The sequence below is a fragment of the Triturus cristatus genome, chromosome 2_1 (assembly GCF_964204655.1).
Source record: "Triturus cristatus chromosome 2_1, aTriCri1.1, whole genome shotgun sequence".
In the NCBI taxonomy this organism is placed as follows: Eukaryota; Metazoa; Chordata; class Amphibia; order Caudata; family Salamandridae; genus Triturus; species Triturus cristatus.
Window position 1 is genome coordinate 66,878,779 of NC_140581.1, and position 23,404 is coordinate 66,902,182.

The following is a 23,404-nucleotide window of genomic DNA, read 5'->3' on the forward strand; positions in this document are numbered from 1 at the left end:
AGGTCTTTTACTGGCATCTGTTTACACCAGTTATGCCACTCACTGAGTGACTCAAACGCTGTCACTCACACTCAGACACAAATGTTCACACACTTGAACCCACAGGCATGCACTTGCTAACACTCATAATCGAAGCCGGCTTCCAGCATTCTCACTCTCTTACACACACTCTGTCACGTGTACAACCCTATCAAAATTCCACAGACTCACACTGACACTTAAAGCACAATCACTCTTAAACTCACACACATAACATGCTCAAAGTGATTTTCAAACAAACACTTCACACACCCAACCAGCCTGCAGCTCGCACTGCTGTGTAACATCTAAAATAACATTGAAAAATCAATAAATATTTTTTATAACTGCCTGATTCCTTACTACCTCCATTCCAGAAGGTGTGCTGATAGGATATTTATTTTTGGGCTCTATTGTTATTTGTGAAATTGAAAGCTTTTTATTGTTGAGTGAGTGGGACGCATCTTCATGGTTGTGGATTGATGTGTTTATCCTTTAAGACTGACAGCCCATTCAAAATGTCTGCAATCATATTTTCCTTGCATAGTTTTCTTCACTTTTCCTAGTCTTTTAATTTATTTTTCCAGTTAAAATGTTAATCGCTGATATTTTGTTGGTGAATTCCCCTAGACAGCAGAGTGCTGCTCCATCTCTCTATCATACTCCGTTATGGTGATATATTCCTTAATGTTCCTGATGACTGCTGCAGGGAAATTACTTATAAATATAGACATTGATTATGCAAAATGATAGATTTCTATGCTCACTAGAAAGTTTTTAGGATCTTTCAGAGGAAAGTTTGATTCTCCAGAATAATTCTGAGTGGTGGCTCTATTTTGCTGAGATGAGCTCATCCTTTTTGGGAATATTCTGAAGCAGAAGTGAAGTTTGGGTTGGGCTTAACTCAGTTTGATAGCCTTATGGCTGGTCTCCTCAGCCTTTTCTCTTACTTCTGTAGATATTTTCATTGTCTCTTTTCTAATGATTGCTATACTTTTGGTGTTTTCAGTTAGGTCTCGGAGTCCAGTCCTGATAGAACCATGATCCCCAAGGGATCGCGTAATGATTCTGGTACTTGTTTTTTGTGCCTGTGGTTACTAATTGGTACAGGCAGTGGTTGCTTATTTTTGCCTCTTCTCCAACAGTCTACATGATTCCAATATCTGTAGGACAGTCCAAGGACTGCTTGCAATATTTATTATTAATGTTGCGCCAATTGTGCCAGTGGGACGCTTGTGTGCACCCAAATGTCTTTGAGTCCTTTAAAATAGGAGGTTGTATCTACTCTCCTTACTTTAAAAATAAAAGGTCCTTCTTTTTGGTACAGTTTAAGGCCAAGTTTTAGGTCAAAATTGTAGGTCAGAGTATGTCCGTACATCTAGCCCTAAATCCTTTAAAAGACTGCACAAAGCTTTAAGTCACGTTCTGTGACTTTGCACCATTAAAAAATCTTGTTAAATGTGTGAATGAAAGAGGAGGTGTGAGGACAGTTTATGGTGCAAGTGGAGTGCATATGTGAATGAAGATAAACTGCTTGGTTAGTGAGTGAAGAAGGCAAGAATGTCGTAAGAGGCTTGTCTTGCATTATCACCCTTTGCTGTGTTTGGATGACAAACTGCTGAGTGTTTCATCTATGCCTTGAATCAATGCCACATATCTCTCTTGTTTACCTGTGTGTTTGCTTCTCCCCCATGTCCTTGTTGATTTATTCCTTGAGCTTAAGCGTTCATTTGGCGTTGCAGGGGAGGGGTCATTGTGCAGTAGGACATCCCACCTTCTGCCTCCTCCTGTGGTTGCGTTCCAGGCTCTTTAAAATAAGAGTGTCTGCACTTTTGAGGCAGGTATTGTGCAGAGGGATCCTTGGAGCACAGACTGAAGCACCCGTGCCTGTAGTGACCTCTTCAGACACCAGGTAAGGGACAAGAAATGTGATTTAATCCAAACCAGCGCCCCTCCTGCAGGTACGAACCCAGGCCAGTACCCGAGGCAATTGATTGGTCCTGGTTGAGGTAACAAAGCAAACTGAGGTCGGACTTAGCTTATCTTTTGAGGTATTTACTGACCCTCCAGATTGGTCATGATAAACATTTTATTTTAAAACAGGGAAAGCGTTTTTAGATGTGCTGTTCTTAGGATAGCCAGGTAGCAAATCTAGAAAAAAAGTACTTTGATCATTACCAGGCCTAAGCTCACAGTGGATTTGCTCTACTCAAAATATTTAGATATGGCAAAGAAAATAATTAATTTCCACCTTTGCTCTTTTCTCCCATATTTAGGGATTTAGAGATCTAGAAATGGGCATAATAATTACAATACTCCAGCTGTTCTGGGTATATTGAAAAAAGGACAATTGATGGTCGGAATGCTGATCAATGACAAACATTACAGAGATCTGAGCCTAAGTCCATAATGTTTTTGCTCCACATGCCATTGCAATTTAGATCCAGCCATCTGCAAACCAGTCTTGACCCTGTTTCCTATGAGAACAGTCCAGCCCGAACTGCCAGGCCAGGTCCTCCCTGGACCAGAAGCAATCATCCTGGGACCAGTTTCGGGGCATCACCCCTCCTCAGCCAGTCTAGCTTGACTCCAGTGGCATGGAGAGTACAGGAACCACGTATTGGCATACCCATCCCACGCGGGGTAACAAATGCAAAAAGAACACTTAATAGACAGAATGCTGATCAATGTTAAACATTCACCCTAGTATAGAGATCCAGGACTATATCCATAGTTGTTTTGCTCCCCATGCCAATCCAGTTTAGACCCAGCCAATTGCAAATCATCTTGACCCTGTTCTCCATGAGAACAGTCCAGTCCGAACAGCCAGGCCTTGTCATCTCTGGACTGGAAACGACCATCCTAGGACTGATTTCAGGGCATCACCCCTCATCAGGCAGCCCCAGGATGCTTTTTTCCAGTCTAGGGAGGATCTGGCTAGGCAGTTCAGTATGGACTGTTGCCATGAGGCACAGGGTGAAGCCTGATTTGCATTTGGCTGGGTCTAAACTGGGGTGGCATGGTGAGCAAAAGAACAATGGATTTAACCCAGATCTATTGACTGGGGGAGAATGTTTGATTGCATTCCGTACATCATCTGTGTGTCTTTTGCTTTCTCACCCTAAGTGTGCCAGGTTTGCCCAGACATGGGTCCTGGGCTCACTGTGCCACTGGATTCAAGCTAGCCTGGCTGATGGGGGGTAATGTCCTGAAATTGGACCCAGGATGTTTGTTTCCAGTCCAGAGAGGACATAGCTTGGCAGCTTGGTCTGGACTGTTCCAATGAGGAACAGGGCCAAGCCTGATTTACATATGGCTGGGTCTAAACTGGGGTGGCATGGTGAGCAAAATAATAATGATTTTAACCCAGATCTATTGACTGGGGACAATGTTTGCTTTGCTCTGCATTCCATCCATCATCTGTGTGTTTCTTGCTTTCTCGAACTAAGTGCGCCGGGTATGCCCAGACATGGGTCTCGGGCTCACTGTGCCATTGGCTCAAGCTAGCCTGGCTGAAGAGGTGTGATACCCCATACCAGTCCCAGGACACTTGTTTCCAGGCCAGGGATGACCTGGCTTGGCAGTTCAGTCTTGACTGTTCCCATGAGTCACAGGGTCAAGCCTGATTTGCACATGGCTGGGTCTAAAATAGGGTAGAATGGTGATCAAAATAACAATGGATTTAGCCCAGATATTTTGACAGGGGGAGAATGTATGATTTGCTCTGTATTCCATTCATCATCTGTGTGTCTTTCGATTTCTCTCCCTAAGTGCCCCGGGTATGCCCAGATGTGGGTCCTGGGCTCACTGTGCCACTGGATTCAAGCTAGCCTGGCTGATGAGGGGTGATGCCCCAAAACTGGTTCCAGGATGCTTGTGTCTAGTCCAGGGAGGACCTGGCTTGGCAGTTCGGTCTTGACTGTTCCCATGAGGCACAGGGTCAAGCCTGATTTGCATATGGCTGGGTCTAAACTGGGGTTGCATGGTGAGCAAAAGAACAATGGATGTGACAGGAAGAATGTTTGATTTGCTCTGCATTCCATCCATTATCTGTGTGTCCTTTGTGTTCTGGGGGTATAGTCACATGTGCATTTATGTTACTAAATTGTAGTAGCATTAATAATGGATTGTGAGTAAATGTTAGAGTCAGAAACTGAACAAGTAAATATCTGGGCATGTATATGGAATTTGTACGGCAGCAAAAGAAAGAGTTTCATTGTGAAATGCAAAGATAAAAATAGTGATTCATAGAGTGTAATGTTACTGCATCATGATGTAGTGATCTTGGATGGAATTGGCTGCCCGTTGGAGTTGGGAGCAGGGCTTGACCGCACTCTCAACATGCATTGCTTATAGTCTTACATATTACATCACACAAAGCATGTTCTAAGACATCATTAATAGCATCACTGATTACCCCACAATGCACAATTATCATCTGCCAAAAAGGTGTCAGGAGAGAGTGCAGTCTTTTCCCACACCCTCCTGTGCACAACCATAATCCAAGAGAGAGGTGTAAGTCGAGAAAGTAGTCTCTTCCAACCCACTGCTAGGCATACCCATTTTTTATTTATTTTTTGGTCCTCATTCCGCCAATTTACTTGTTGGCAATACTCCCTTTCCCTTGCCGGGGGCCGGCGAGGAATGGAGTCGTTCCACTCAAGAAGTCTAGCTGCTTCCACTCCCACCCTTCTCAGATATGCCATACAAAAGAAGAGGAACAGGACCGACAGCTACTAATTGGCTTAATCATTGGACTCCAGCTTTTTGACACCAATCAACCAACATTGACCATATATTTTCCTGACTGCTGGGGTCACATGCATGTCCTGTTGACTGTTGTTTTTACATTCATAGAAAGGGGGTTGAATACCAGATTTCCAAGCTTTACAAATCTCCCGTCTTCCCAGTAAGACCACATAAAAAATGAATCTTGCAGCCATTTTATTTGTGGCAAAAATACTGTCTTGGCATCTTCCCAAAAATATAAGTAGAGGACTTACCTCCACTTGTATTGCTATTACATCAGACAGAAATTCACAAGGATCCATCCAAAATTTAGTGATCTCTGGGCAAGTTAAAAACATGTGACAGTCGTCTGCTGAAGGGTCTCGACATCTTGGACAAATATACTGATTCCCAGAAAATTTTGCTAATTTTGCTGGGGACCAATATACACGATAAAGGGTAAAAAGGTGGTTGCGTTTGAGGAAGGCAGGTTTGACTATCTCCCTGAGCAATGCAAATGAATCCATCCAAGCTTCACTCAAATTAATGTTAACTAATTCATCTCCGTAGAGCTTTTGAATATCTTTATCCGAATCATCTTCTGCTTCCACCGAGCAACCTCTTTGTTAATGCGGCCAACTTTCATGGCTTGGTTTAACCAGGTATCGTCCCTCTGTTCCTCCCAATCTTGCCTAACCCACCAAGCCGAGAGTTGGTAGAATTTAAATCTGGTTAATTGACCCCGTGTACATGGGGTCATAATTTCCCACCTGACCAAGTCCGTACCAATTCTCAGATCTCCCCAACGTGCAATTCCTGCATGCTTCAATGGTAGGCTAAGCTGATCATTTAGACAGTCTGGGGTTCCTGGGGAGCCCCAAATTGGTGTGTAATCGGAATAATAAGACACTCCTAGTTTTTTCCGTATATAAACCCAGTTCTTCATTGCCTGCACAAGATCTTCAGTCTGACTTTCTTAACACATTTTGGATCCCCAAACTTAAAAAGGAACTGCTCTTGTTCATCCTTCAGATCACTAAGCATTGCCCCGTAGAGGGTGCCTATTGCAGAATCATCTGATTTATTTAACAACATTCAAAAGTTCTTGAAGTGATAAGCATGACCATATACCAACAGATCGGGTAGAGTCAATTCCCCCTTCTCGAGCTTTCTCCTTCGTCTTTTCCACGATATACGAGGGCCCTCGAGGCCCAAATTAAGCTACCAATCTTACCCTGTAGTTTTGCTACCTCACCTTTATCAAATGATAGGGGTATCGTGTTGAAAAGAAAAGTAACCTTTGGCAGAATGACCATCTTAATCAAGTTGACCCTGCCAAACAAATTAAGGGGGAGATTTGCCCACCTGACCAACAGTTTTCCCACCTCCTGGCTAGTCTTCCTCCAATTAACGGTGGCTACATCAGCTAATTTCTGTATTATTGTGATACCCAGATAGCGTATTTGATGTTTTGACCCTGAAGTCTGGGATATTTGGTTCCACTCCATGATTTCAGTTTTATCCCTATTCACCCTATGCCCCGATACCTTCCCAAAAAGCTCTGCTTTAGCCATCAGTATGGGGATAGCCTTCTTGGGGTTCAGCGTGTACAAAATGAGGTCATCTGCGTATAGGGCTAATTTGACCTTAAGATCTCTGTAGCTGAATGTAACAATAGAAGTATCTTGTCTAATTAGTGCTGCAAAAGGTTCGATGTAAACATTAAATAACAGAGGGGAAAGAGGACATCCCTGTCTTGTTCCTCGCATAATGCTGAACCAGTCTGTTAACTCCCCATTTACTAAAACCCTAGCTTTAGGTAAGCGATATAGTAGCTGTACAGCTTTTATTAGGTTATTAGGGGATCCGAAGGTCCTTAGGGTCTCCCAGAGACAGGGCCAATGAACCTGATCGAACGCCTTAGCAGCGTCAACCTGCCACAACTGTTACTGGCAAGTTATAAGATTCAGCCAGGTCTACTACCCCGAGCATTGTGAAAGTCAGTTCATTGAGCTGCCTTCAAGGAATGAAACCCCTCTGATCCCTGTGCACTACGCTCTTAATTATCTTAGCGACCCTAGCTGCCAATATCCCTGTGAACACCTTATAATCTGTGTTCAACAGGGAAATAGGTCTGTTAGACTCCGCCGCCAGCAGGTCCTTGTTTGGTTTCAGAATAAATGCCACAGTTGCCTCAGCCAAAGATGGCAGAGGGTCCTCCCCTTCCATTAAGATGGCATTAAAGAGCTTTTTAAAAACAGGTACAATACTTTCTAGAAGACACAAATATATCTCAGTCAGGAGGCCATCTGGACCAGCCGCCTTCCCTCTTGCCATGTTCCTCATCTGTACTCAAATCTCCTCTTCGCTAATCTCAGAGGCCAAAGACTCTCTCTGGTTTTCATTCAAGTGAGGAAGTTCAATGGTCTTCAGAAACTCCTTAATATTTTCGATCCCAGGCGTGATGTCCTTTTTATACAATTTGGCCATATATCTACATACTTCCAGCCCTATCTTTGTGTTTGTATCTACTATATCACCTGTTAGACTCTCTTATGCTACTTATTTGGTTGCGAGCTTTATCACTTTAGGCTTTCTAAGCTAGAAGAGGGCCACTCTTCTCACCATATGAAAAATTCTGGAGTTTACTGACCTTCCATCTATCTAGTAAAATGTTATTCAGGGCACTTTGATATTCTTGTTGGAGATGCTCTAGCTCTTTAGTGAGGAGGGACACCTTACTAAAACATTCTGCTGATGCCTTTTGCAGCTCTGACTCTTTGTTTTGGATGTTTTTTCAGAGGTAGTTCTCTCGCTGCCTTAGGCTATGATTTTTCATAATAGAAGAGCCCAAGGTTCTCAGGAAACACATTATCTGGATTTTTGCTGACCCATTATTCACATTAACCTCTTGCGTGGCCCGCCCTTTCCCCGCCCTGTGCCGGGCTTTCTATTAGCGGGCGGGGTTCATGACGAGATGGTCTCGTCATGGGCACAGCGCAACCGCGGCCCATGACGAGACCATCTCGTCATGGGCACTGAAGGGGTTAAAGAAAATCATAACCTCCTCTCGCATCCTGAATACCACAGCCTCATCTAGCAGGATTGTTCGATCCAGGGTCCATCTTATTATACCCCTTTTATACTGGAGCCTCAAAGGCACACCGCAGGGGTGGACGACGGGATGACAGCGTAACCCACACACGCCGCTGTTGTGCTTCCTGCTCCACTGGCCCCACCCACAACGCTGTTCAGCTGTTTGGCGTTCTCGCTGCTGCTGCCGCAAAGGCGCTGCCACGGAGGTCCCTCCACTGCTCAGCCTTTTGCTCTCTTCGCTCAAATCAGCTTGGTCTGCCGCTCTTCTCCCGCCACGGCGCACTGAACTTTGATTGGCGATTCCCTCCTGCTTATCGTCTCTCTGCCCTCTTTTTGGCTTCCTGCAGGTCAAGCTCAGACAGCCACGGCGTTTATAACAACTATGGCGACGCGAGTTAGAGGTAAGCAGAATAAAAACGACATTGCAAGGGGATTGTTAAAATCGCCACCAGTGATCATATCGACACCCAAGACTAAAGGCGCTGAAAGGAAAGGAGTGGGGAAGACACGACAAAAGAGTATTTTAACGATTAAAGCCACAGAAGCTGTAGGAAAATACAGACAAAATAAATACAGCACTTTAAGACAGCAAGCAGGAGAGGAGGAGGAGGAGGAAGGGGGGGAGGATGAGGACTCCGAAGATGAGGAGATAGACGAAGATAACGATGAAACTCTATTGGAGCTTTCACCTGAGCTAAACCTCCGGGCAATTGGCGAGTTGGGAGAATGTAATGCATAAGTCCAGGTGGAAAAAATGGACAGCATAACTGATGGCGTAACTGATGGTGTAAATACTGCCCAGTTCCTAGCCAAAAAGGTTGACACCCACTCAGGCCCTAAGCAGTACCCCCTCATCTCCAGACAACTACAGCATCAGGGGCACCCCCCTAATACTCCTGGGCAGGAAGAAAGAAACCGGATAGGTGTCGATGGTGCTGTTGAATTGGTGATTTCTAAAGGGAAAAAGGGGAATCTATCAAATCCAGAAATATCTCCGGTTGGGCCACAGTTAGGGCCAGGCTCAGAGGGACGATTCCTGGGAGTGTCCAACGAAAATGAAAATGAAAGTCTCCCCCCTTCTATAATCATCTCACAAACCTCCACAATCCTGGCTCTCTCGTCACCTGGTATGCCCTCGTCGCTGCCTCCATATCAGACCCCTCTATGTTCCGTTTCCCAACCACACAGTCCTGACTATCCTTACACGCTTGGAAAGACGTTTGCAAATATTGATTTGTTATCTCTACCACCCTCATTGCCTCCATTGTTGAGTCCAGCAGCCGTGGGATGGGGGATATGTCCACCTGAGGCTGTAGAATTCGATATCTCTGACCCCCTTAATGTTCCAAAAACAAACTCTGTGGAAGACATGCTCCTTACGATACTCCGCGAATTAAGGGATTTAAAAATTTCCCAAGCTCAAGAAGTATCGCTTCTACATATTAGACTTACAAAATTGGAGGAGTGTTTTGGGAATCTTCCCCTGAGGGTCTCTGAGGCTGAGACTCGCATCTCGACCTTAGAGGACACTTTGACATCGATAAAGAAAGATCTCCAAGTAGCGAATAGAGTGAAATTAGAGATGGCAGAAAAATTGCAGGACTTGGAAAATTTTAACTGGCGGTCCAACTTACGCCTAGTAGGTATCTCTGAGGGCCTGGAAGATAAAAATGTGGTAAAATGGTCAGAGTCTCTTTTAAAAAAGGCTATACCCGACCTTCAAGGCGATTTAACAATCACTAGGGCGCACAGAGTCCCTGCACATAAACCTAATAATCTGAAATTCCCTCGCACAATATTGTTGAACATTTCAGACTATAGGATTAAAGAGAAAATTCTTAACATCGCCTTTGCAGAGAGGACATTTAATGCAGACGGAATAAACAATTTTCGAATTTTCTCAGATATGTCAGCGGCGTCCGCTCGCAGGCGCAAGGACTTTGTTAAGATGATTGATTCTTTTAAATCCAAAGGAACTCAAGCTATGATTGTGCAACAGTCTAAATTGAAGGTGTTAGCTAAGGGGAGATTCTTTATTTTTACGGATTTACAAGAAGCCCAGTTGTTCCTCGAGGGTCTCGGTACATAATCTCTAGGTAAACAAAGGGGGGAGGTGGAGGGGGGGCGGTGAGAATGAGGAGCAAGCATTAAAAATTATTTTTCTTTCTACTTTTACTATTTTTTTTTCTTATTTCTTTTTCTTTCTCTTCTCTCTCTTCTCTCTTCTTTTCAGTTTTGAAGGGGAAAGAGAAAAGAAAAGGGGTGGGTTCCAGTGGGGACAGGAAACACACAAGGATGAAATAAGATGGCTTTGACACAGAAGGATAAGACACAAAGAGGGACGGTAGTGGGTCAAGGGGGGTTACTGTCCTCCCTGGGGGGAGGGAGGGAGGTTGGGGGGTGCACGGTGGTGTTGCGGGGGAGAAAAAGAGAGTTCATATATTAGGAAAATTGTTTGTTCAAATAGTCCTACAGAATGGAATGGAGAATTTGGGAATAGTTAGCAGTAGTGGATTGTCAGTGTGAGAAGATCCAGGTGGAGTTTTTTTTTTACTATGTACATTTTTCTGCTTCTCTCTGTTTAGATGCTTATACCCTTTTTTTTTTTTTTCTCTCTTTCTTCTTATGGTTCGGCAAAAATTTGTACTTTAATATTATAAGTATTAAGTCTAACGAATTATGAAAATCGCGTGTTTGCACATAAGGTGTCTCTTTCTCCTTATTTTAACTGCTATGTTTGCACAAATGCTCAGACTAATTGATGTTTTTTTCGAAATTATTTGCTGCTATTTGATCTATCGAAGTACTGTTTTTTGCGTATTTGTACAATTAATGAAGGATGAGCAATACATTGAAGCTTGTTTTTCCTCCCTATTTTATCTTCTTTGTTTGCACAAATGTTCAGAATAATTGATGTTTTTTTCTAAATCAATTGCTATTATTGAACTATTGAAGTACTGTTTTTGCGTATTTGCACAATTAATGAGGGATGAATAATACATTGAAGTTTGTCTCTTTTAATGCAAACGGTTTGAACAACCCCCGTAAAAAACTTGCTATTGAGTGTTGGCTTAAGAGCCTGAACCCAGACGTCATTTTCTTACAAGAGACTCACCATAAAACCCAGACTGAATCTGACAAAATTTTTAAGGGCTGGGCTGGCCAGAAAATCTCCTCAGTAGCTGGATTGGCGCATAGAGGGGTTTGTATTCTAATAGGAAGGCATGTAAGCTTCATTTCGGAAGGTACACTTTCCGACGCAAGTGGCAGATGGGCTCTTCTACATGGTAAATTTAATCATGTAAATATAATTTTAGCCACAATTTATGCTTCAGTTATAGACGACCCTCTTCCAATTTTACAATTGAAACAAGCACTAACAGGACTCCCCGGGCAAATAATGTGGGGAGGGGACTTCAACTTTTTACAGAACCCTTTAGTTGATTCTTCGAAAAAAGATAGGCGCCAGAACAAACCCCAAGTGGCCATCGCTGTACAGAGTTGTAAGATAGATCTTGATGTTGTTGATTACTGGCGATCATCCAATACGCTTGGACGTGATTATTCTTGCTACTCGGCAAAATACAATTCAGCGTCCAGGTTAGATTTTTTAGAGGTACACAAATATGCTCATTTAATAAACACATTCTCCGACCACGCAGCAATTTTCATGGAGTTAAATGTAGTAAGACAAGAATCTAAACCACTTATGAGATGGTATTTTAATAAGCTTAACTTATTGGATACACAATGGTGTGCAGACATTGAGGAAGAGATTTGTGAATTTTTTGCAAGGAATAGAGGTACAGCTCCACTCAATATGACTTGGGATGCCTTTAAGGCCACCTTGCGTGGAATAATTACATCTAAAGAAATTCCAAAGCTGAAGGCAAGAAGGGAGGCTAAATTTAAACTGCAAGTAAATTTGACGCAGGCAACTCAAGAACATTACAGGGCAAGATCCTTATATTCTGGGCAAAAGCTCCTTGAGGCAAAGAATAAAATGAAAGATTTCTACTATGATCTGGGTAATATTAATAGCAATCTCTATGCCCAGAAGATATATGAGGAGAGCGAATATACAGGTAAACTTTTAGCCTGGCAAGCCAAAGAAAATCAAGCACGCAATAGGATTGAGAGATTAATGAACCCTGCCACTAATGTTCAGGCAAAAACCACAGCTTCCATTGGTGAGATTTTTTTAAACCATTATAAGGAAGTGTACGAAGCTACTGAACCGGCTACACGTGAAACTATTTCTGTGTTTTTAGAGTCACTTGCAATACCCAAGTTAGCCCACGAGGATAAAAAAATTTTGATCAAGGACTTTACAATGCCAGAACTAGATAAGGTAATTTATTCCTTACCGAATGGTAAGGCAAACGGGGACGATGGGCTTCCAGTGGAATGTTTTAAAAAATTTGAGGGGTCTTTGCGTAAAGAATTCCTCCTTTTGGTTAATTATCTAATAAAAGGGGGACCTCCACCAGAAAGTTTCACATTCAGCGGTGGTGGTTAGTATTTTTAAAAAAGGAAATGACAAGGAAAATTCAAACTCGTATAGGCCCAAAAGTCTTTTAAATACTGATTATAAAATCTTTACGAAACATTTAACGAACGGGCTGAATAAAATAATAGGGCCTCTTATAGGCCCGGACCAGTGTGGTTTTATACCAGGAAGGCACCTCCTTACAAATACAAGATTTTTACTTGAGGCACTGGATTATTTCAACATCAACAAGGTGAAAGCACAAATTTGGCTCCTTGATGCTGAAAAAGCTTTTGACCTGGTATCTTGGGACTGTCTTTTTGCTATTTAGCACAGTTTCGATTTCCCGCAGGCTTTTATCTTTCTTTTAAAACAACTTTATACCGACTCTAGGGCACATATCATTATTAATAATTGCAATGTAGGGACATGTCATGTTAGTAGAGGTACACGGCAAGGATGTCCTTTGTCGCCAATTTTATTTGCTCTTTTTATTGAACCTCTAGCCATTGCAATTAGGGGCATATCGTCCGATACAGTACCAGTAGCCGAAATGACAAATATTAAACTTTATGCCGATGACATTGCCCTTTTTTTAGATTCAAAGCCTGCAAGCCAAGCGAAAATTTTAAAAATCTTTTTTGATTTTCAAAAATTGGGAGGTTATAAGATAAATGCCAATAAGACGGAAATAATTTTTGTTAATTGCACCGTAGACACTTTATTGCCGGAATTTAGGCAGAATTACAACTTATGCCCAAAGAGATACTTGGGAATATTTATCTCGGATAACTTGGAAGATTTATATTCATTAAATTATATACCTCTGTTAAAAAAAGTTGGGTCTCACCTTGATCGTTGGAATTTACTGCCACTTTCTATAATGGGTCGGGTTGCTTTAATACGTATGTCTGTTTTACCTCTCTTTAAGTATCTTTTTAGCGCTGCCCCTTGCCCAATCCAGGTTTCTTATTTTAAAAAAGTGGATGCTTTGTTTTCCTCTTTTCTCTGGACTAAAAAAATTCCAAGATTAGCGCTCAGCACTTTATATCTTCCAACAGCGCAAGGAGGATTGTCTCTCCCAAATATTAGAGAATATTATTTTGCTACTTTTGCACACCATAGTTTTAGATTTTTTTTTTTAAATGACTATGTGGCAGATAATTTTTTTATGAAGAGGATGCTGCTGGAATCTAAAATAACGGATCCTGTCAGAATTACGAAATATCCAAAGGAAGTCCGCTATAAGTTTCTCCAATGGCTATTTAAAATTCAAACTCAGCTCCTGACATTTTATGGTATTTTTAACTTAAGCAGCTCAACTGAGGTAATTAATTTTAGCTTTGGCGAAGGAGGCTGCTTGGATATTAACACAGCGAGACTGAGAATGGCTTCGAGATTATAGAGGACTTCCTCGTGGGAAATAGATGGAAATCCTGGGAAGAAGTCTCTCGACAGATCCACCACTCGAGCACAATCTTGCAATGGTCTTATTTTATGCTACATGCGGAGCTTAGACAATGTGGTATAGTTAATTTATTTCATAAAAGAGATGTTTCAACAGCATTAAATAATCCCTCACTAAAGAAAATTAGTACGTGGATTAAACTACTAAAAGAGGATAATGCAACTGAGGTATTTACCAAGGCCAGAGATAGGTGGAAAAAGAGGGAAGACATTGAAATTAGCAAATCAACATGGGATAAAATTAATACATTTAATAAAATAATTTTACGCGGTGCGAATTTTCAACGCATGCAATTCTATAGTAAATGGCTTATTTATAGAACTCCCTCTTTTCTTCACAATGTCTACCCTATGGTTGAAGATAAGTGCTTCCGATGCGTAGAGAAGGGCACCTGGAGTCACATCATTTGGGATTGTCCAAAAATAATGGAATTCTGGAAAGAAATAGGAAACTATCTTTGTATTACGATCAAAGCCAATATCCTGCTTGATATATCAATCGCAGTTTTAGGCTGCTCTTCGAGCCCTACTCCACACGATGAGGCCTTGTTTATAGCATCTTTAATAGCTAGATCCCTAATCCTACAATCTTGGAAATCAGAGAAAGCTCCAACTTTTCAAGCATGGAAGGCAAAATTACTTCGGCTCCAGTGTAGGGAAAGAAAATATGCATTAAGAGCAGGAGCCCTTAGGAATTACCATAAGCATTGGAGCGTGTTTGATATTTAGGCGGATTGACATTTTTTGTTATGAGAATGATACTTTGTACATTATATGTTCAGACAGGTTTTATAAGCTTTACGAGGTGGAATCTACAGCAGAATCCGTTTTTTAGAATATTATCTGTGTTTTTCTATACTCTTATTTCACTATGCACTTTATCCATTAAAACGGCTGATAATGTTTAATGTATTGTTTATGTCGTATCTACATCGCTGCTATGGTACAATGAATTGTTTACATCGTGCGTATGCATATTCATTGCATTCTTAAAGTTTGATGCTAAAATTCTACGGCCGATGAATATTCTTCTATATACTTATTTCACTATGCACTTTATTCACTAAAATGGCTGCTAATGTTTAATGAATTGTTTATGTCGTATATACATCGCTGCTATGGTACAATGAATTGTTAATATTGTGCGTATGCATATCCATTGCATTCTTAAATTTTGATGTTAAATTCTACGGCCGATGAGCCTTGAAATGTTCATTTTGTGCCTATGAACTAAAATAAAATAAAAAATAAAAATAAAAAAGGCACACCGCAGAATGGTCAGAGAGGGTAGTGGGTAGATGGTTGACCTTTTCGACTCCCTTTAATAACTGCTGATCTATTAAAAAGTAATCAGTGTGGGAGTGGTTGCCATACTTCTTATTGAAGAAGGTAAATCCCTTCTTATCACCCATCTTAATCCTCCAGACATTGGCTACATATAATTCATGGCTCAAGGTTTTAAGTATTGCCATAGTTTTTGGAGGAGTTACATATTTTGCTTTGGAAGTTCTATCCAAGTCTGACCGTTGGACTACATTAAAATCGCCTCCAATTACCACCAGACCATTAGTTAACAAAAGGGCAGCCTCTAGTTTAATTAGGGCGTCTGGGTTATCCTGATTCAGGCCATAATAGCTGGCACACACTAACGTCCTCTCCTGGACTTTTACCTTAACTAATAGCCATCTCCCAGATGCATACGTCTAGTTGCTTTCTAGTTTAATTCCGCAGTTTGATCTAATAATTACAGCTACTCCTCTCGTAATACTTCTATGATCGGAACAGACAATATTTTGGACCCAGGCCCATTTTTTAAATGCACTCATACATTCACTTTTTTCTAAATGTGTTTCCTGTGGGAGAATAGCATTTGCCTCGGATTTCTTGAGGAATTCCATAATTCGGGCCAGTTTCCTCATAGATCTCAGCCCATTCACATTCCATGAGGCGAGGTGCACTAGATTCTTACTCATTTATCATATATTAAGACCCACTTCCTCCCGATCCTAACAGATTGAGGCTGCCTTCACTCCCCCGTAGTAAAAGGGACTAAAGATCCTGAAAATGTTGTCCAAGTATATGGCAGATTGAGGGCACTATTTTTTTCTTTTTTCCCCCACATGCTCCCAACACCCTGTGACCCCTCCCTCCTCCCACCCCGGGGAACCCACCTATCTATCTCTTAGGGCGCAAGCGCCTTCGAGAAACCCCTGTGCTTGCAAGACAGATCCAACAACAAAATCTATACCAAATCCCAATATATAAGTGCAAGTGACGTGACATATGAATTGCATAAAGTGTATCCTAGAAAGTATACTCCTCTAAACACCATATTTCCAAATTTTATGACATATTATATACATTCAATATACAGCTGGTAGCGGTCAAGAGACCGATCTCTATTCCGATCCTCCCATCTGCTTCAAAAAAGCATCTACCTCATCCGGCTCACGAATATTGTACATTTTATTGTGACACATGATCTTCAGCATGGCGGGGAATTTCATATGTACCTGGGCCCTTCTGGAATGGAATTCATTCATTTTTTAGCCTAAGAGCCACAGTCTTTCAGCCGTTCTTTTGCCCATATCGGAACAAATTAGATAGGCAGAATTCCCATAGGTCAACGACCGTTCTTTTAATGCCTGGCCCAGGACAAGCTCCTTGATTGAATAGGTAAGAAAGTTTATCAGAATCTTCATGGGAGCTTTCCTCCCTCTTTGTAGCCTGTATGGATCTCTGTGTACCCTTTGGAGCTCTCTTTCCCAATCTATATCAGTTCTATCTGGAAACAGCTCTCCCAATAGCTTACAGACAAAGTCTTTAACATCCGCACCTTTTGCATTTTCAGCAATACCCAAAAGACGGATATTATTCCACCTGGCCTGGAGCTCGAGCCTTTCCATATCTTGCTGTAATGCCTTATTCCCTTGTTTGAACCCTCTCTATCTCTCTGAGATTAGTAGCAGTAACCTCACCCAAAACCTTCACCTCCTCTTCCAGGCTCTCCGTATACTTAGCTATTCTGTCGATCTTCTGTTCAAGGATCCCCCCTTTATCTTGAATGTCTTTCTGATTACTTTCTGATGTCTCAAACTTAGCCAGAATTTCTTGTCTCAGACTATTTATCAAATCCGCCAACTGGGTCCCTGAAGAAACCTTTCCCTGTGCACCAGTTCCCGGGCCAGGACACACAGCGCCACTCAAAGTTGTTCCATTACCATCTTTATTTTTGAGCCCCTCACCATGTTGAACCTCCGGGACAAAAGGGAGAAGATTACCAGATATATTTTCATGGGTCTCTGCAGAAGGAGAAAAATGATTCTTGAGCCTCAGTGGATTGCCCTGGTTTACTGGAGGCATCGTATTTTCCGATCCATTTAATATACTCCCACTGTCTCCCTCAGCTGCGGGTGACCCTGCCACCTGCTCCATTATTTTGAAATAGGACCTGAGGGAGGGGGGTGGTTTAGGGAGGGAACGCAATTCTCTACATCAGCACTTTTTCACTTTAACTCTTTGGTGTGGTTCTTAACAGGGATTTTCGGGGTTACCGCTAAAGGGGGCTTATCGGTTCTCTCCTCCCCTGTCACCTTCTTTTCAGGGGCAGATCGGAGAAAATATCTACTCCTTTCTGGGAGAGACCTCCCCTCCTTAGCATTATCCCAACAAGGATTCACCTCTTCAACACAGACCTGGTTGTGTGTAAACGCCCCAGCATCACTTCCTCCAGAACCTGGACGGTGCTGAATGTTAGATGTTGGGGTTCGCGGGGCTTGAGGGTGAGATTCCCTCTCCATCCACTCCTTTCCCTCTTTAAAAGAGATACTAACTCCGTCTCTTTGCCGCGAGAGCTCTAAAAGAGTTTGTGCTGGCCTCAAAAATTACCAGCACGCAATCCGGGCAGTCCGAGATTAACAGATCTGTAATTACCCCCTTACCTTTTTTCTGTGCTCTACAAAACCCACCTGTAGCCAAAAAGATGCCACTCTTTCTGGCGTGAAATGTTATTACCGCTGCCCAGGACTATCTCCAGGAGGCTGCCGACTGACTCCAACTCCCTTGGGGGGCGGAGCTGTGTCTCTCAGCGGTGGGGAAGCCGGCGTCCCAGTCCATACGTGACCTTACCGTAGCCATAGCGGTAATAGACTGCTAGGCATACTCTTGACAATATGGAAGGGGGTTAGTGGAGAGGTTCATTCCTCCCTATACACTACTACATACATCTGTCATTCTGAGTAAAGCTGTCAGCAAAGAAGCCAGATCCCCTTACACTCTACTTTGTAAAGCTGTTATCCAAGACAGAGGTATCAGCAGAGAGGCCAGTCCTTCAACTGCCTTGCTAGGCCCACCTCTTATCTGAGAGACAGGTCTGAAAAGAGAGGCAAGTCCCTTCCCACATACTGCTATGCACACCTGTCATCTGAGGGAGAGGTCTGAATGTAAAGGCCCGTCCTTCTCCACTCACTGCTATGCACTAATATCATTTGAGTAATACGTCTCAAAGAAGAGGCCAGTCCATTGACACACCCTGCCATGCACAGTTGTCATCTGAGAAAGAGGTCTCAAGGAAAAGCCAGTTCTTCTCCATGCACTACTATGCATGCCATCGTCTGAGAGACATTTCTCAAAGGAGAGGCTAGTTCATCTCCACACCCTACTAAGAATATTAATCATCTGGGAGAGGGACTGTCCTTTCCTACACTCTACTATGCATACTCATCATCTGAGAGAGATATCTTAAAGGAGGGGCCAGTCCATTGCCACACCCTACTGCGTACTTCTGTTATGCAGAGGCAGGTCTCAGAGGAGGGGTCAGTCCCTGCTCATGTGTCCCAATGCACTTCTGTCATCCAAGAGAGAGGTCTCACCATTTGGAGGGTTGGCTGCAGGCCCTTTGGCTGTGCATGGCAGGTGGTTTTATTTAATTAATAATTAAATATCACTTTACTTTCTTAGAAGTTCACTGAAAAAACAAAGGTTAAATTAAAGTTATATTTAGGCAAATATATGAGTGTCAACATTAATGCTGTGAACTAAAAAATGCAGAAATTCAACAATTATATTTAGCAGCACTAGCTATGACTTGTGTCCCTGCCATGCACTGCGTATGGCTTCAAATATTACATCACTCATGACATGTTCTATGACATCATTTATGACATCCCTGATGTCAATTCAAATGACACCATTGGTGACATCACCGATGCCATCATCCAATGAGTATGTTAGTTTGTTTATAGTTTATATAGTGAGAAGTAATTACCATATTACTTTTCAATCTATTTTGTAGAATCTAGGTCCAGCCAATCAGTGTAAGAGCTTATAAAACACATGTGTTTCTAATTCCCATAGGTGGCAGAGGTATTGAACATGTTAAAAATCTTTGTAATCAAGAGTAACTTTGTGTGCCGACGATAGCTGACTTGTGTTCATTATGTTTCACACAAGTTTTTTGTTTCAACAGAAGAAGTTTGCAATAGGAGAAAAATTCTACATAGTAGATGCTAACTTTTTTTCAGCAGCCTTAAGTTATTGGAGATAATTGTGTCCAAGGAGATTATTCATAGCCTGGACCGCTGACTGGAATTACACCAAATTTGGCAAAAAGCTGGATGTTGGTCGAGAAAGTGTTTTTTTGTGATTTGATGTAAATCCGTCTAGCAGTTTCAAAGATATTTAAGATAAAAATAAAGATATCTGGGGACACAAGTGCTTCCAGTGGATTTGCAGATCTTACTAAAAATGTGATTAGCTGCCAACACTTCAACCAGGAAGTCTTGGCCGCCATTTTGAAACTTGGCTTAAAGCCGAGTCTTATAAAAAAAAGAAACAGGAACAGGGAAGGAATACCATCACCCGCAGAACTAATGGAAGGGTCCATGATCATAGGTGAATCCACGCATTTGTGGCATTTAACAAAAAAAAAATTTGTGGGCTCCAACGTGTCTTTTGAAAGAAGCCATCAAGTGGGCCAAATCCCAGGGGCATGTTTCTAAAAATATGCAGGAGGTGCTCAGATGGCACCCCCATGCCCCAGGCTTGACACCTCCCTGCGACTTTATGCATTATTGAAATGGGGGCAACATGGAAACATGGACCCCCACAATAGCTCTGAGGACCAACACCTTCCCAGGACATCATTACAAAATATGCAGGGATTGCCCTGGGCAACCTTCACAGCCCTAGAAACCAGCTCCTCCGCAGAGTTAAATAAAGAATTATTGTAGGGTGCACCTGCCCCTCGGGGACTGCCACCTCCCTGGGGCAACAGTGAAAAAAATATGGGGGCCCATGAGGCACCCCCGCAACCCCAGGGACCACCACCTCCCCGGGGCGAATGTAAATAATTACATTCAGGGCCAGGCAGCTGCAGGTGTGTAAGTATTGGTATGGGTCTATGAATGGGTTTATAAATGGTTGTGTAGGAGTTTGAGTGTGTGTATGAAAGGTTCTATGGAGTATGAGAGGGTACTTCAGTGATTTTGTAGATGACGTAATTAATGATGGCATCAGTGGTATCATTTGAGATGTCATCAGTGATGTCATCATTGATGTCACTGACCATGTCATGAGTGATGTAGCATGTGTGATCATAAGCAGTGCACTGCGAGGCGTAAGTAATAGTTAGCTCAGGTAATGATAACTGCTGAATTTCACTGATCTTGTATGATTGAAATCTGAGTCTAACCGTAACGTCCCTGTAACCTTGTTTTTTTTAATGAATTTCTAAGTTGCTTTTTTATTCTATTTCCTAACTATAACATCCTGGTATCCATTGTTTTTTTCATTCTATTTCCAAGCTATATTGTACCTGTAACCTTTGTTTTTTGGGTAAATATATATATGTACATAGGAAGCCAAAATGCGTAGAGTGTACTTTTGACCTGTTTTTATACTTTGGTGAGCCAAAAAATAATTTTTGAAAATTTACCTCTGTTGTGGTGCCGTGAATTCTCACTGGAGGATGAGGACAAGCGAAGAGTTGATTTTTGTTATATATGTACATATCCACATTATACATCTCTACATTATTAACATACCTCTTAATAGAATTAGTTGTCTCCTAAATTACTTGCACTGTTTCACTTCATGTTTCTTCTGTGAGAAAATGATTAGTCTCTGGAAGAAAGAACTAGTATTGGCTTTTTCCCCTCACTTTGAAGTACTGGGAATTTTAAGCCCAGCGGTACAGGGGAACACACCCTAAGACTTCGGGTTCTTCCTGTTTCAGACCTACAGAAACACAGAGTCTTCTGGGTGAAGTCAAAGATCGATTTATTGGCTGCAGACCAATTACAGGTATCCGAGAAGTACAACAGCATGTATGTTCTCAGGAGACTGCTTCAAGTTACAGAAACGATCTTCTCCTTATATACAAAATATCATGCTTCAGGCACACATTCCTTGTTTTATGGCATGGTCATTCATATGTATACATTACAAACGAAAAGGCAGAGTCATGATGACCATCCCACATTCCAGTTAAGCCAGCCCACAATTATTTACCCAGCGAGGCTCAGATCCCACATCAGATATCAATAGGCCCCAATAAACACGGGCATCTCCTGTTTGGAAAACAAGCCATAAAGCAGGAAGAGTCAGGTGTGAAAGAGATTAGCCAGAGGCTCGTGTAAGATGAAAAGGCTTTATGGTGTGTCAAACCCTGATGCTAATCGCAGGTGGCCATAGGACGGGGAGCTCGTGAGACCGGACTGACCTGGGGCAGCGGAGCCAAGCTGCACAGGTCACAGAGAAGTCAAACAGAAAGTACACGTGTTCTAAAGGCCCGTACTTGCTCGTAATGTGTAGCCTATGTAAGGGCAACCATAAGATGGCAACCGCTCTAAGATGGAACCCACGTAGTCAGTGTATAATATCATATACACAGTGCATTCATAGCTAAAACGTTATACAAAGCACTTGTACATACCGCATTGACCATTCGCGGTTCGCTAATACCGGAATAGACAGGGGTAGGGCCCTGCCTCCTACGCGGTCCCAAATTTCAAAGTACCACAGACCCTCATTTGCCCTTACATAGGCAATAACTATACTCACATCAATCCGAGTCTAGGTCAATATTCACAAAGTCATGGAGATATTGCTGTAGCATTATCCTATTACTTAGCTCGTCCCTCGATACAGGTTTCCTTACACATAATGTAGCACAGAGGCCACATATCGCAGGAGCACACTGTATGCACAGACAGAACAGGAAAAGGATGGCTAAGATCATTCCAATGACCATCAGAACTTTCCAACCCCAGGCAGATATCAGTTCCCAGAACCACCCCACCAGTGACCAATCTCCTTTATCCACGTGTATGGATTCAGATATTTTATGCAGTTTGGAGATGGCTTGATAAACTGTTGGAGCGTTATCTGGTATGAAAATGCAACAGCTAGATTGGATAACCTTACATACCCCACCACGGTCTGCAAGTATAACGTCTATAACCATACGGTTCTGCAAAGTCATGAGGCGATCCGCTTGGAGCTCAGCTGCCAAATTACCAAGGGCACCAGCCGTAACATTAACAGTGGATTCAACCACACGAGTCAGTTGTCTCAGGTTCCTACTATTAACCATAGGTCCCCAAAACGGCAGGAAACCCAAAAAGAAGTCTCCCGCTTCCTGACCGGCAGTATCCTCCTTACTAATCACGCCTCTCACAACTCTGGTCTTGTGATAGTCAGAGGCAGCAGTAAATGTCGGCGGTAGCAAATTTGCAATATAACATGTGCCCGAGAAATCAGGGGGCAACCATGTATATGCTCGGTCATTGCAGACAAAATATGTACCCTTGGCAGCCAAAAACGCAGGGGAAAACTGTGATGGGAAAGTGTACGTTTCAGTACAGTCACTTTTCCCCAGTTGAGCTCTTGGATGCTGACCATTACCTTGTAAACAGAACCGACCTATGTGAGGTACGACCCAAATTGGGGATGAGATTTTCCGCTGTCTTTCACCCAGACTAATGCTATACCCCGTCGCGTTCCACCCTACATAAGCTCTCAATTCGTGCTTGGGAATAGATGAGTATGCGTCGATATCTCTGCTCATATCGGCAACTCCTTTCATTAAAGTTTTATTATTTGTGCTAGGTCTGATGGAACGCAGTTGTCGCGGGGAGTAGGTATCTAGTGCAAAGAGAAACATGGTCTGGAATGCCCATGACGACCCATTGTAACTAAACGGCAGCACTAGATAAGGAATACCCTTATTAATGGTATGTGGCATTAAACCACACACCCAGCAATTGGCTGTATTCATGACTAGTTGGTGCTGGTGCAGGAGCTGAATAAACGAGTTGTTTACAAACTCTGATCGTCTAGCTTGTTCGTGTTCAGGCAGAGGGTGAAAAGAGTGTGAGGAGACAGTAGGAGGAGGTATAGGCTGTATAGTGGGTGCAATGGGTTCTTGAGAGGAGAAGAATACAAACCCTACGGTAAACACAATCATACTACATAATATAAACAGACATAATAATACAAAACGTTTGCTCTTCATTGTTTTACATATTTTTGCTTTAAAGTTCATTTCCTCAGCGAGTCTCTCCATCTTGAAAAACTCCATCCTCTAATCGTGCCGCTCGCGGCGGG

At 42.4% G+C, this 23,404-nt stretch overlaps 1 protein-coding gene across 1 annotated transcript in view; it reads left to right on the forward strand.

The window, feature by feature from the left end:
• The first annotated feature begins 1,822 nt into the window (after positions 1-1,822).
• LOC146863746 (uncharacterized) overlaps positions 1,823-23,404 on the forward strand; it is a 195,246-nt gene continuing 173,664 nt past the window's right edge. Inside the window, exon 1 of the mRNA XM_085627899.1 lies at positions 1,823-1,930. The gene's annotated coding sequence lies outside the window, so the exon portion shown is untranslated. The remainder of the gene's footprint in view (positions 1,931-23,404) is intronic.